This window comes from Chiloscyllium plagiosum, chromosome 40, assembly GCF_004010195.1.
Source record: "Chiloscyllium plagiosum isolate BGI_BamShark_2017 chromosome 40, ASM401019v2, whole genome shotgun sequence".
Taxonomy (NCBI): Eukaryota; Metazoa; Chordata; class Chondrichthyes; order Orectolobiformes; family Hemiscylliidae; genus Chiloscyllium; species Chiloscyllium plagiosum.
The window spans coordinates 20,161,751-20,175,477 of NC_057749.1; the positions used below are offsets into that span (position 1 = coordinate 20,161,751).

General features: G+C 43.8%; 1 protein-coding gene across 8 annotated transcripts in view; it reads left to right on the forward strand.

Annotated features, from left to right (window-relative positions):
* LOC122542603 (casein kinase I-like) overlaps window positions 1-13,727 on the forward strand; it is a 222,480-nt gene that overhangs the window by 15,049 nt on the left and 193,704 nt on the right. For 3 of the 8 annotated variants that reach the window (XM_043680562.1, XM_043680554.1, XM_043680561.1), the window contains exon 2: window positions 9,240-9,348. The exons of 1 other annotated variant lie outside the window; for it this stretch is intronic. The gene's annotated coding sequence lies outside the window, so the exon portion shown is untranslated. Of the gene's footprint in view, window positions 1-5,733; window positions 5,903-7,645; window positions 7,967-9,239; window positions 9,355-13,727 lie in introns of those variants that run through there. 4 more of the 8 variants (XM_043680556.1, XM_043680559.1, XM_043680557.1 and 1 more) reach the window with 4 other exon arrangements.

A 13,727-nucleotide genomic window follows, 5' to 3' on the forward strand; every position in this document is an offset into this window, starting at 1 on the left:
CCCGGGTCTCTGGCGCTGTGAGGCAGCAGTGCTAACCACTGTGCCACCGTGCCGCCCAGGTCTGCAACCTCTCTGAAACTTCCACATCTTTGCTGTAATGTGGCAACCAGAATTGAATGCAATAGTCTAAGTGTGGCCTAACGAAGGCCTTATAAAGCTGCAACATGACATCCTGACTCTTGTCCTCAATTCCCCGTATACAGGTTGTTCTGTTGTAATGTGCATTTTGTCAATGCTGTAACATGATTGATCCCACCTTCACTGTGACAATGCCTTGGGTTCCCTGTGATTTTCACTGTCGATTTTCTTTTTATTAAAACAGGCAGTCAAAATGTAACAGGCACTTGTCCTCTGACAGTTTGAGCTGTTGTCACCCCTTCTTTTACCACTAAACATACAAAGGCCAAGGAAAAGCAGCATGTTAAAAAAAAAAACAATGTTGTGCTAAATTAAAATTGCTTCAGAGGCTGCTGCCTACTTTCATAAATAGAAACTGCTTCCATCAACACTCAACTCATCACTGCAGAGATTTCATTCAGTGGAAAGGAATTAAGGAAACAAATGGCATCAGACAAAAATTGCACATTCAGCAGCACCACCTTTTGAGTTTGAAATCTCATCTTGTACGTAAATCTTTACACTTGGGCTGAAGAATGTGAAAACACAGTTTGCTCAGTGTTAGAATTGAGAGTGGAGGTTATAACTCTGCATGAGCCACCTCCCCCCACCCCACCGCCACCCCCCAATAAAACACGCACACACTACCTCTGGTCCCAATATCAGGAGTGAGAATTTTTTTCAGGTCTCAATCCAGCCGCTTACCCTTTGTTGAATGCAGTTGCTAATTTGAATTGGTTTTGCGCCAACACGTGAACCACTGGTAGACTTTCCACCTTTAGTTGTTGCAGAGTTTCATTTCACTACCCCCTTCTGCCAACTTCAGTTCTCCATTATGTTTGGGTCATCTAAACTTTGGCTGTGCATGTCCAAACTCATAACCAGATTAATCAAGCTTTTGGTCAACTGTCCTGACAACAACTCACCAAGGCTCCTCTGATAGCACCTGCCAAACCAGTAACCACTAACCTGCAGATGGGCAAGGTAAGGAGAAATTCATCTGCTCTTCCACAAATGTCATCTACTGTATCTGTTGTACCCAATGTGTTCCCCTCTACGTCGGGGAGGCAGTTTGCCAACTTACATCTGTAGGACACCTGCACCAACCAAACCCACTGCCCAGTGGCTGAACACTTCAACTCCCTCTCTCACTCCACCAAGGACATGCAGGTCCTGGGCCTCCTCCATTGCTGAACCCTAACTACTTGACACCTGGAGGAAGAATACCTCACCTTCCACCTTGGGACCCTGCAATTCCAGGGAATTAATGTGGATTTCACCAGTTTCATCATTTCCCCTCCCCCCACCGTATTCCTAGTCCCAAGCTCCAACTCGGCACCGCTATCTTGACTTATCCATTGTCTTCCTATCTATCCACTCCACCTTCCTCTCTGATTTATAACCTTCTCCTCAACCTTTGTCTAACTATTGCATTCTCAGTTACCCCCACCACCACCCCCCTCCCATTTATCCCTCAGCCTCCCGGCCAACAAGCCTCATTCCTGATGCAGGGCTTATGCTCGAAACGTCGATTCTCCTGCTCCTCGGATGCTACCTGACCTGTTGTGCTTTTTCTAGCACCATACTCTCGCCACTGATCTCCAGCATCTGTAGTCCTCACTTTCTAAAAGCAGACATTACCATCTGCAAGCTCCCCTCCCAGGCACAGTCCATCCTGACTGAGCACTATGTCACTGTTCATTCAGTGTTGCTGGGTCAAAATCCCAGAGCCCTCTTCCTGACCGTACTGTGGGTCTCCCTCCATTCCAAGGATTGTAGCTGGAGAAGACAGCTCGCCATCAGTTTCTGAATGGCACTTAGACTGGCAAGAAACACTGGCTGAGGCAGCGATGCTCACCTCCCATGAACAAAATTATAAAATTAAGTAGTTCACCATTTGGTTTGCAAACCTTTGTATGAAAGGTGGTGTGGCGCCCTGTTAAAGGCGCTATTTAAATGCGCTAGGTGTCCATTTGTGAATAGCACTTCAGAGAAAACCCTGGTGGGGTTTCACCCACTCGGCTCTGTCATGTGACCTTTTTCTGACTGCCATTTCAGGGCAGGAAAGCACTTTGGTCCAGGCTGGCCTGTACAGACCGTATTCAGTTACTTAGACAATAGACAATAGGTGCAGGAGTAGGCCATTCAGCCCTTCGAGCCAGTGCCACCATTCAATATGATCATGGCTGATCATCCTCAATCAGTATCCTGTTCCTGCCTTATCTCCATAACCCTTGATTCCACTATCTTTGAGAGCTCTATCCAACTCTTTCTTAAATGAATCCAGAGACTGGGCCTCCACTGCCCTCTGGGGCAGAGCATTCCACACAGCCACCACTCTCTGGGTGAAGAAGTTTCTCCTCATCTCTGTCCTAAATGGTCTACCCGGTATTTTCAAGCTGTGTCCTCTGGTTCGGCACTCACCCATCAGCGGAAACATGTTTCCTGCTGCCAGAGTGTCCAATCCTTTCATAATCTTATACGTCTCAATCAGATCCCCTCTCAGTCTTCTAAACTTGTGGCAGAGTGGCTCATTAGGCGGTGGACATGGGATGGGGCCACCCGCCATCCTGACTGGGAGCAAAGGAAGGTGTTAATTAGGTGGGAATGAGGTGTGTTATATAAAGAACAGTAGTCAGTTTGGGGGAGTTGAAAGTTGCAATAAAATTCTGACTCTTAAAAAAAAACCTGGATTCTATCTGACCAGAATCTTTAACCTCGGGTGTTTAGCATTGCTGTACTGTGTAGTTGCAGAATGCTGAGGCAAGACTGCTTTTCAGGTCTCCCAAAAGATTTGATTTGTTTCATTATTGTCACATGTACTGAGATACAGTGAAAAGTCTTGTTTTGCGCACTAACTAGGTTAATGATACCTTAGGTTCTTTTTCTTGAGATTCTTACACACCATGCAGCTGCAATATGCCAACTTCTGTGAACAGCCAAAATTTATGAAGCACGTACAAGCTGTGGAGGATCACTTAGCACTCTTCGCAATGCTTGCGAAGCATGTAAGAGAAGCTCCCTGAACAAATGGGCCAGTTCTTCCTTGAAACAAGATCTCGCATCACAGTCAGTAATGCCCACAAGACAATCCCCCAGCCACTTCCCCATAATCACATGCCTCTGAAGACACAATGCAGTGACTTGATCATTTCCAGAAACAATTTAATATAAATTATTCCTTAATGGCAAGATCTGATGTAAATCATTTTTTGAAACTGCAGGATGTAGTCAGAATTTTAATTGCAATGGTCTTATTGATCTTGAATAGGAGATGATAATGTAAACTTACTCTGAATAGTAGGAGATGACCGTGTAAGTTGTTTTTACATTCTACCTGCAGGACAGCGAAATGTACCTCCCTACCCCGTGGCATCCAGTTTCTTGAAGGTCAGCAGAGCAAGTTAGCCCCTTAACATCTCACTTACATAAGTACATCAGGGCAATAGAACAGAATGCAGTATATAGTGTTGCAGAGAATGTGCAGCGAAAGACCAACTCTGATATAGGAGAGGTTCATTCAAAAATCTGATAACAGCAGGGAAGAAGCTGTTCTTGAATCTGTTGGAATGTGTTTTCAAACTTTGTATCTTCTGCCTGACCACAGGGAGTACAGCTGGAGTGGGAGGGGGTCTTTGATTGTGTTGGCTGCATTCCTGAGGCAGTGGGAAGTACAGTCGGAGTCGGTGGATTGAAGGCTGGTTTGCGTGATAGACTGTGCTGTGTAATTTCTTGTGATCTTGAAAAGAGCAGTTGCCACACCAAGCTGTGATACATCCGGATCAGATGCTTTCTGTGATGCATCTATAAAAATTGGCATGAGAATTTGTCACATGCTAAATTTCCTTAGCCTTCCTTAGCCACTTAGTGTCGATGTGTATGGACCAGAATAGATTGTTGGTAATATTTGTTCCGAAGAACTTGAAGCTCTCAACCATCTCAGCACCACTGATACAGATGAGAATACTGTCTATGTGGTTTCCTTCGTTTTACTGACATTGAGGGAGAGATTATTGTCTTCACACCATGCTACTGAGCTTTCTATCTCTTTCCTGTACTCTGTCTCATTGTTGTTTAAGATCTGACCCATTACAGTGGTGTCGTTAGCAGTCTTGTCTGACATAGGCATCTTTGTTATCCAGATGTGTGTGGGGCTAGGGAGATGACATTAGCCATGGATCTGTTGTGATGGTGGGCTAACCTCTCAAAGCACTTGATAACGATGGCTGTCCAAGCCACTGAGTGGTAGCCATGAAGGCACATTTCCTGATTTTTCTTTGATGTGGAGGTGCCAGTGTTGGACTGGGGTGAGCAAAGTCAGAAGTCATACGACACCAGATTATAATCCAAAAGGTTTACTTGAAATCAGCAAGCTTTTGGAGTGCTGCTCTTTTGTCAGGTGAAGGAGCACCGTTTCGAAAGCATGTGATTTCAAATAAACCTGTTGGACGATAACCTGGTGTCCTGTGACTTCTGATTTTTCTTTTGACACAGGGCTGCCATTGGCTGCCTTCAAAGAGGTGAGAACCTCACATCTGAGTAAGGAGAAGTTAAAGATGTCTGTGAATACTCCCTCTGGCTGGTCTGTGCAGGACCTGAGTGCACGGCCGTAGACTCCATCTGGGCCAGTCGTTTTCCGTGGGTTCACCCTCAAGAAGGCTCATCTGATGCCTGCAGCGGTGACTGTTAGTACAGGTGCACCCGAAGTCGTCTGGTCACTTGGACATCATTTGACTAACCTTCTGTTCAGAACAAGCGTAGAATGCATTGAGCTCGTTGGGGAGAGATGCATTGTTGCCAGTGAGTCTACTCGACTTCACTTTGTCGTCCATATTATCGTGTAAACCTTGCCACAATCGACGTGTGTTTGTGTCGTGAGTCAGGGACTCTTGTTTAGTCTGGTATCGTATCTGTGTACATAATGACTTTGCAAAGGTCATACCTAGATTTCCTGTAAAAGAACAGGGAGCTGGGATGGTGTGCCCTTTGAGGCTACTTCTGAACAGTGGAAATTGACTGGTTCTAGAGATTAGTAGCTCATGACGCTCTCTTTTCCCTTTGACAGTTCCACATTAATAACTCTGTTCGTCGTACACTTATGGACATTTTGCCAGGAAGACTTTGTGTGTGGAGATTGTTTGCATTGTACCAAGTTGAACAGTGGTACTCTAGCTTTCAGTTTGATTCCTGAACACATGGAAAGGGGAAGTTTTACAGTAAACAGTTTACATTGGAGTATGAAGTTTTGTTTTGCGAAAAGAACTGATGCCTGAAAAGACACAGGGTGTCTTTTCATTTTCCCCCACTCTACACAACCACAGAAGCTGACCTTTTTGTATCTCCGTTCCGATTGTTCAAAGTAGCTGTCCGTGAGTGAGATTCATGTGTGTTTAAGTCAGCAAACAGAAGGAATCCCTTTGATGTGCTCAGTGATTAAGACACTTGCCTGTAAAATGAATACTGTGCTGCTTGCTCGTGTCTTCATCTCAAGGCCGATGCAGCAGTCTTTTTTTTTTCACTTGTGGGCAGAGGCACAGATCGAGATTCTTTGACAGTACAATAATAGAAGAGGGATGGCGATCGGTGAGGGAGTAGCAGGAAGCTTCTCTGACTCATCCTGCACAGAGGAAGAAACAGCCGTATATTGTGGAGAGGGCTTCAGCTGTGCTCTGAAATTCTGAGACCAAGAGGTGCTTCGCACTCAAAGCTGTTTCACACTGAGCTACTTCAAACAATGGAAATGGGATGTATACCTACGATACTATTGAAGTAAAAAAGACTGCAGGTTGTCTTGCATGTTTTTTCAGATCTTTGTAGGGTCCAGGAGATCAAGCAACCTTAATTTTGGTGTCTTGTGAGTTGAACAGGCAGATTGTGCAGCCTAGTGCCTTTATACTATTGATGTTTTTTTCTGATGCTCTGGTGAAAACCGTTAATAATATCCTGGTTTTAAAAAAAGATGACATTTTAAGGGAGAAGGACTCCACTTTATCAGAAGTTAACACCAAATTCGTTTCTCTGCCCCCCCCTTTCCTCCCCCCACACCCTCCTTTCTCTTCCCCCTTTCCTTTTCACATCTCTCTCTCTTTCTGCCTCTCCATATCTGCTTCACTGATTCGTGATCTGTTCTCTGCTGCTGTAACCAAGCCCTCAGCTTTATAAAGGCAACCACTACAGACGTTTTTAAAAATTCTTTGGGCGTTACTGGGCAAGGCTGGCATTTGTTACATCTCCCTAATTGCGTTTGAACCGAGTTGCTTGCTGGGTCATTTCAGAGGGCAGTTAAGTGTCAAATACATTGCTGGATCTGAGCTCGTGTAGGCCAGACCAGATAAGATGTTAGATTTCCTTCTCTCCAGGGCATTTTTAATGACAGTTGATATTTTCATGATCAGCATCACTGTCACTGTTTTAATTCCAGGGCTGCCATGGTGAGAATTGAACCCATGTGCCAGAGCGTTAACTGGATATCTGTATTCCTCATCCAACTGTCTCTATGTGGCTTTAACATTGCTTTAAGGCACTTGGCAAACATTATCAGTCAGGATTTGTCACTCAGCCGCTTAAGCTTGGTGAAAGAGGTAGAATTTAAAGGACAGTTTAGTAGAGGAGAAGTAGAAAGATTTAAGGGGTTTGGAGGAGGGAGGGAGTTCCTGAGGTTGGGGCCCAGTCAGCTTCGGGTGCAGTCACCAATTGATGTGGGCCTGAGGTGAAAACCTAAAGACCAACTCAGAAAATGCTGGAAATATTCAGCGTCAAGGTTCATGTTTCAGATTCTGACAGGGTGAGCCCATCCAGAGGTGTAATGGTAGAGCAGAATCGATGAGCTGAATGGCCTGTTTGTGCTTCTATGTCCAATGCAGTGTGCAAATTCTATCACAGGATTAGGTTCAGTTAATCTTCCGGTACTCACTTTTTCACAGGTTTCCCCCTCGGCAAAAAACAACAGCGTATGAAAAAGAACATGACTTAACCAAACGGTCCCTTGAGCCTTAGGTACTACAATCGATTATTGTTGATCTTTTTCCCAACTCTGCTCTCCCACTTGTCTCCAAACCAATTGATTAAGAACGATATTCTAGATTTACTTTTCTCCCAATGATCATCAGTCTGGTGACATCTTATTAGACTGGAGTATTGCCGGTTTCTCCGGCAGTGCTTCCTCTTAGTGTAGTAAAAAGACTTGCATTCACGTAGTACCTTTCACAACCCTGGGATATTCCCAAGTCCTTTACTGGCAATGGAGTGTAGTCGCTGCTATAGTGTGGAAAGCAGGACATCTGATTTGTGCACAATATGTTCCCACAGTATGCGGATATAATCCGAGAACCTGGTTTTGTGATGTTAATTGAGGGATAGCTCCCCTGTTATTCAGTGTGTTATTCACTCGAGAGTTGTGGGATGCTTTACATTCATCCGAGGGAGCAAGTGGATTCTTGATAAAATGGATGTGAGATACGGTTCCTGTGGCATTACAGTGCTCCCTCAATATTCCATTTGAGGTGTCGAACTAAATTTTTGTGCTGGATTCTGGGGATTTGACCCCATGACCTTCTGAGTCAGAGGTGAGGGGGCTGCTCAGTGAGCCATGGCAGACTGCAGGGATCAACTGGGAGTCAGTTGGCTCTGCATGCCTTTTGGGGTTCCAGTGAACCAGTCGACTGTATGAGCCATCATCTGCTGTGAAGAAATAAATATTGTTTACCAGCACCACCCACTTCTGAGTGATATTCAAAAGAACCCTCACAATCTGCTTTGCTGAAATCCATTATCGCACTGATGATACCGACTGTCCGTGTGAATTGGTGTGTGGAGGAGGTGTAATTAGCAATGAATATTTAGCGGACTGGTAAGTTCGATGCAAGGTCTTTAAGACTTAATTTTTTAAAAAATTGTCTCATTTGTGCACCAACACACTAAAATGTGGAATCGCATAAACCATGAGGCCAGATTGTGAAGTGATTGATTTGTCTGTGCGTGCGCTCGCGTCACTCCAAGGAAAATATGGCAGGGTCACCTCATAGGAAGAGTAAATGATTACATAAATCTGCCTCTGCCATTGTGTGATAAATCACATTGCCTGGCCACCTAGTCCACCTCTCTGCACCTCAATCAGGCTCTCAATTGTTCACGTTGAAATATTCTTAATTTATCTTGGTACTGAACTGTTGGGAAAATGGTAGAGAGACTATAAAATCGTAATGTTTGACCTACTGTTGGTCACCCACAAGCCTTAACCCCTGATATCACTGTTACCATAACAGTTTAGCACATTAGGTGATTTGTTTGTGAACAGCCTTTGGACCAGTTAAAATCTGATTCTACTCCTGGCAGAACAGAGCATAGGTTTAGGATTTTGTAGTCCTACTGTACTCTTGAGCAAGCAGCAACCAAGTACCATTGCTTACAGGTGCAGAACATTTCCATTTTTCTTCAGTATTATCAGAGCTGTTTCTCTTGTCACTTGTGATCCAAACCCTGAAGGATATACTTGTTAGCCTCTACCATGGGCTCAGGGAAAGGTTGCTGAGATTAGCATGAGAATAAAAGGATATTGATGTTCCCTCTGTAATTCTCCCGACTGTCTTTCACCGTGTCACTCTCTCTGTCTTGCATCCTCCCTTCTTTGCTCCCTCTGCCTTTTTCTCTCCCTCCCTCTAACCCCTTTCCTTCACTTTAACATTCCCTGCCTCTTGCTCCCACCTTCCGTCCACAGGCCCTTCCTTTTGTGCCTTCTCCCTATTAGCCCCTCCCCTCGCACATTCCTCCCCTTCCTCTCCACCTCTTGTGACACCTTCTTCCCTCCTGCACGGCACCCTTTCTACACAGCTGGTTCATTTACACTGCATTTATGGATAGTGAAATGCAGTCAGTACTCTCAAATGGTCCGGCAGCAGTCACTTGTAGATCAGACCAAAGTTTATAGTGCAGCTTTGCAGGATGCCTGGTGCTGGAGCTGGGTGAATAGAAGTCGAGACGGTGAAAGCAGAGGTGTGTGCTATCAATTTCAGCTGACTGTGTTGCTGAATTCCAAACTCCATTTGCTTATGTGGAAACTCTAAAGGGCTGTATAAATCATTGCTCCCTCCCAACACAATACTGTTCCGTTTTTCTGTTTTCAGTAAACTGGAGGTTAAGGATTTTGCCCTGCCTGTGAATGATGATACCAACCCTTGTGGCTTCTTTTCTCTCCAAGAGGGACGGCTACCATTTCTAACACCAGCAACCCAGGTAACTGTAAGTGTATGGCTTCTTTGCTAGTTTACTTTTTCAGGCCCAGTTTTGATCACTGAGGTTACTTGTGTTTTTTTTTTACTGTTTTTAATTCCATCCGAGTTAAAGTGGTGCAGTAGCATAGCCTGTAATACAGATATTCAGAGTTCAAATCCCACTGTGGCAACCAGGTAGATACTGAGTCCAATACAACTTGAGTTGTTATCAGAAAATCAGAGATGTCATAAAAGATGATGATCTTTCCACCAACATTCCTGAACTGCACTGGGGAGCTTGAAAATGCCATCATATTGCCAGTGTTCACGACACTAAGTGACAGCATTATTTTTTTGGCTTTGAGGCCCTCTGGCAGGTCAAGATTGTGAAGGGTTCTATTTAATTGTAAGATGGTCTTTGGTGTCTATCTCTCCCCAATTTGGGCTATTCTAGACTCCAGTCCTCCACTCAGTACTGAAGTGCTCCTGCCCTATGAAGTGACTGAGCCAAACATTTGGTTGCCATGACAATCAGCACCTTCCCTGCAATGAGCAAGAGATAATACTGTGGCAATTTTTCTCTCATTTGGAAACATGGCTGTTTTTGAAGCCATTCGGCTTGGAAATTTTGTCTAGTTTCATCTAGTTTTAAAAATCAGGTTTTTTAGCAGAGGATGCATTTTTGAAATGTATCACTACTTCACAATACCAAACGTGAGACTATTTAAGGCGTTGACTCTGCTAGTTCCAGTAGTTGATTCAACAAATTAAGTTAGATTGGGGTAGTTGTACATGGTATCCTTGTATGACGGTGAAGGTTTTAAGTTGCGCGATGTTTAGCTTGGTGACCCACTGTCTGTAGGGTTAGGGAAATGGTGGACAAGACTATTTTTGTGAGTTCCATTAATGATGTGTGCCTTGCTTTGAAGGTAGTAAATACTATGTGATAGACTATTCGGCGGCTTTTAGGGTCTGCACATAACTAGGGAATGGGCTGCTGGGACTGTTCTCCCTAGGTAAGATATTACTGAGAGATAGTTTGGTAGAGGTCTAGACAGGGGAGTAATTGTTTCCATTGGTGGAAGTTCTCAAAATCAGGGGCCACCGATTTTAAAGTGATTGGCAAAAGAACCAAAAGTGACAAGAAAAGAATCATTTTATCATGCGGTGAATGGTTTCGAATTGCCTGAGAGTGATAGTGATTCAAGCGTGGCTCTCAAAAGTGAGTTGAATAATTTTCTGGAAAGCAAGGTAATTGCAGAGAAAAGGTAAGGGAATTGAAGCAGCCAAATAGCCAGAATAGACATGACAGACTGACTGGCTTTCTCAGCTGTTCTTGTCAGCCTCACAAAGCTTTGCCATGGGTCCTTACGTGACTGATTCTTGATCCACAGATCTTTTGGGATCAAAGGACAGGGTGTCCCATGAGGTAATGGCTGGTCTGATCATCCTCAGCTCCATTATCCTGTATTTTCCCTACAACTTTTGCTTTCCTTACTGATTAAAAATTAGCCTATCTCAACCAAGAATATACTTAATCCAGCCTTGACAGCCATCTGTGGTAAAGAATTCCTCAGATTCACTGCCCTCTGGGAGAAGACATTCCTCCTCAGTGTTTTCTTTGAGCAGCGAAGGTTAAGGCGAGATTGACTAGAGATTTTCTAAATTGTGAATGGCTGTGTGGAGAAACCATTTCCATTGGCGGAGGGGTCAGTAACCAGAGGGCATACATGAAAACAATTAGCATGTGAACAAGTAGAGGGTTGTTACATGTTCTTTCCTGGGATGTGGGCGTTGCTGACTGTGCCAGCATTTATTACCCACCCCTCATTGCCCTTGAGAAGGTGCTAGTTTGACTCGCTGCAGTCTGAGAGATGTAGGTGCACCCATAGTACTGATAGGGAGGAAGTACCAAGATTTTGACCCAGTAACGGTGAAGGAACGTGTTAGATTTCCAAGTAGGATGGTGTGTGGCTTCAAGGAGGAACTGGCTGCAAAGCTGCTGACGAAATTGCAGGGAAGGTCATAGGATATAGGAGCAGAATTAGGCCATTTGCCCATTGAGTCTGCTCTGCCATTCGATCATGACAGGTAAGTTTCTCAACCCCTTTCTCCCATCCTGTTGGCATAACGTTTAATTCCCTTACTAATCTGCGACAATGAATTCCACAGATTCACCATCCTGTGGCTGAAGAAATTCCTCCTCATTTCGGTTCTAAAAAATCGTCCCTTCAATCTGAGGATGTGCCCTCAGGCCCTAGTCTCTTCCCCCTAGTGGAAGTGGGACTAAAATTGGACAGCTCTTATAAAAAGCAGTGGTGGGCATGGTAAACTGAGAGGTTTCTTTCTGTGTCATAGTCATACAGCACAGAAACAGACTAACCACTCCATGCCAAATATAATCCCAAACTAAGCTAGTCCTACCTGCCCGCTCCTGGTCCATATCCCTCCAAACCTATTAGTGTACTTACCAAAGTGCCTTTTAAATGTTGTAACTGTGCCCACATCCACCACTTCATCAGGAAGTTCATTCCACACATGAACTACTGTGTTTTAAAAAAAAAAATTTGCTTCTCATGTCCTTTTTAAATCACTCTCCTTTAACTTTAAACATATGCCCTCTTGTCTTGAAATCCCCATTTTAGGGGGAAAGCGCCGTCTATACCCTCATGATTTTCTAAACCTCTATAAGGTCACCTCTCAACCTCCTATGCTGCAGTGAAGAAGGTCCCAGCCTAGCCAGCCTTTCTTTATAACTCATATATACCATACTCAGGCCACATCCTGGTATATCTGTTCTGAACCCTCTCCAGCTTCATAATATCCTTCCAATAAGTGGGTGACCAGAACTGGACACAGTACTTCAGCAGAGGCATCAGCAATGTCCTGTATGACCTCGACATTATTTCCCAACTCCTATACAGAAAGGACTGAGCAATGAAGGCAAGCGTGCTAAACTCCTTTTTAACTATCCTATCTATATTTGATGCAAACGTCAAAGAATTATTTACCTGCATCCCTAGGTTGCTCTGTTCTACAACTGTGCTGTGTGATTCTGCTCTCAAATATTGCTCTCACTCAATTTTCCAACTAAAATTATTGAGTAAAGTTGTTATTTTACATTCCATATTTGTCTTTTCAGGTTTTGTTCAGAATACTATTTATTTTTAATGAAGTATTGTTGTTTCTGTATAGCTGAAGCCTGTCAGAAATGTCTGCTTGAATGAGAACTGAGATTTTATTTGCCTGTTTTAACTTCAGCTGTTTTACTAAAATCTGTTGTGTTAATGAATGCCTCAGTTCTGAGATGATGTTACTTTCAGTTTTAGATTCGTCTTAATTTATCACCTCCAATTTCCATCAGAAATTAGATTACTTACAGTGTGGAAACAGGCCGTTCGGCCCAACAAGTCCACACCGACCCGCCGAAGTGTATACCATCTAGACCCATACTCCTACATTTACCCCTTCACCTAACACTACGGGCAATTTAGCATGGCCAATTCACCTAACCTGCACATTTTTGGATTGTGGAAGGAAACCGGAACACCCGGAGGAAACCCACGCAGACCCGGGGAGAATGTGCAAACTCCACACAGAGAGTCGCCTGAGGCGGGAGTTGAACCCGGATCTCTGGCGCTGTGAGGCAGCAGTGCTAACCACTGTGCCACCATGCCACCCAAATGTTGGATCTGATTTTGTTAGGAGGAAATGTAGGAGGAAAACAAATGGTTTTAATGAGTGAACACAACACTGGCTGGCTGCTGCTTTCAGTGTTTAGTTACATAGCCCAGTGAAATGAGAGAATATTTAAACTTTATTGTTGAGAATAACTCCTCCATTACATCACTGAGTCCTGGGCTTGTACAAGAGATTGTGGAAGTGACAGTGCAGTTATAACTCCCCAGATGCAGTGATGGACATGAAAATGTTAGACTCATTCAAGAATCGACTTTGGGAGCTGTAAAACCATTCTGTAAGAATGAGAAGGATAATAGAATGGTCTGCCCAAAGTTGACTTATGAATATCAGTGTTTTTGAAGGATGAGCCACTTGTGCAGAGCTTCCTTTTGTCTGCCAATTGTGATGTTCACAATAAACTCTATTAATTTCCTGTAATAGCATTAAATTATGTTAACACCAGGATGCCATCGATGCCTTCCATTGCTCCATTTTAAAACAAAATGACAAAAGTTGCAATCAGTTAATATTCTGAGAATTGATCAGTATTGTGTCTAACCTTTAATCCTGGCTGTCAAAACTAGACGTTATGGGCTTCCCCTTTTAAAAAAAAATGTTGGATGACAATTTTAAATCTTGCTACATGGTGATTTGAGTGTGTGGCTTTTTCTGGATGGAGCCAATGCTGAAATGAAACTAGAGACCTTTTTTGTTTGTTGG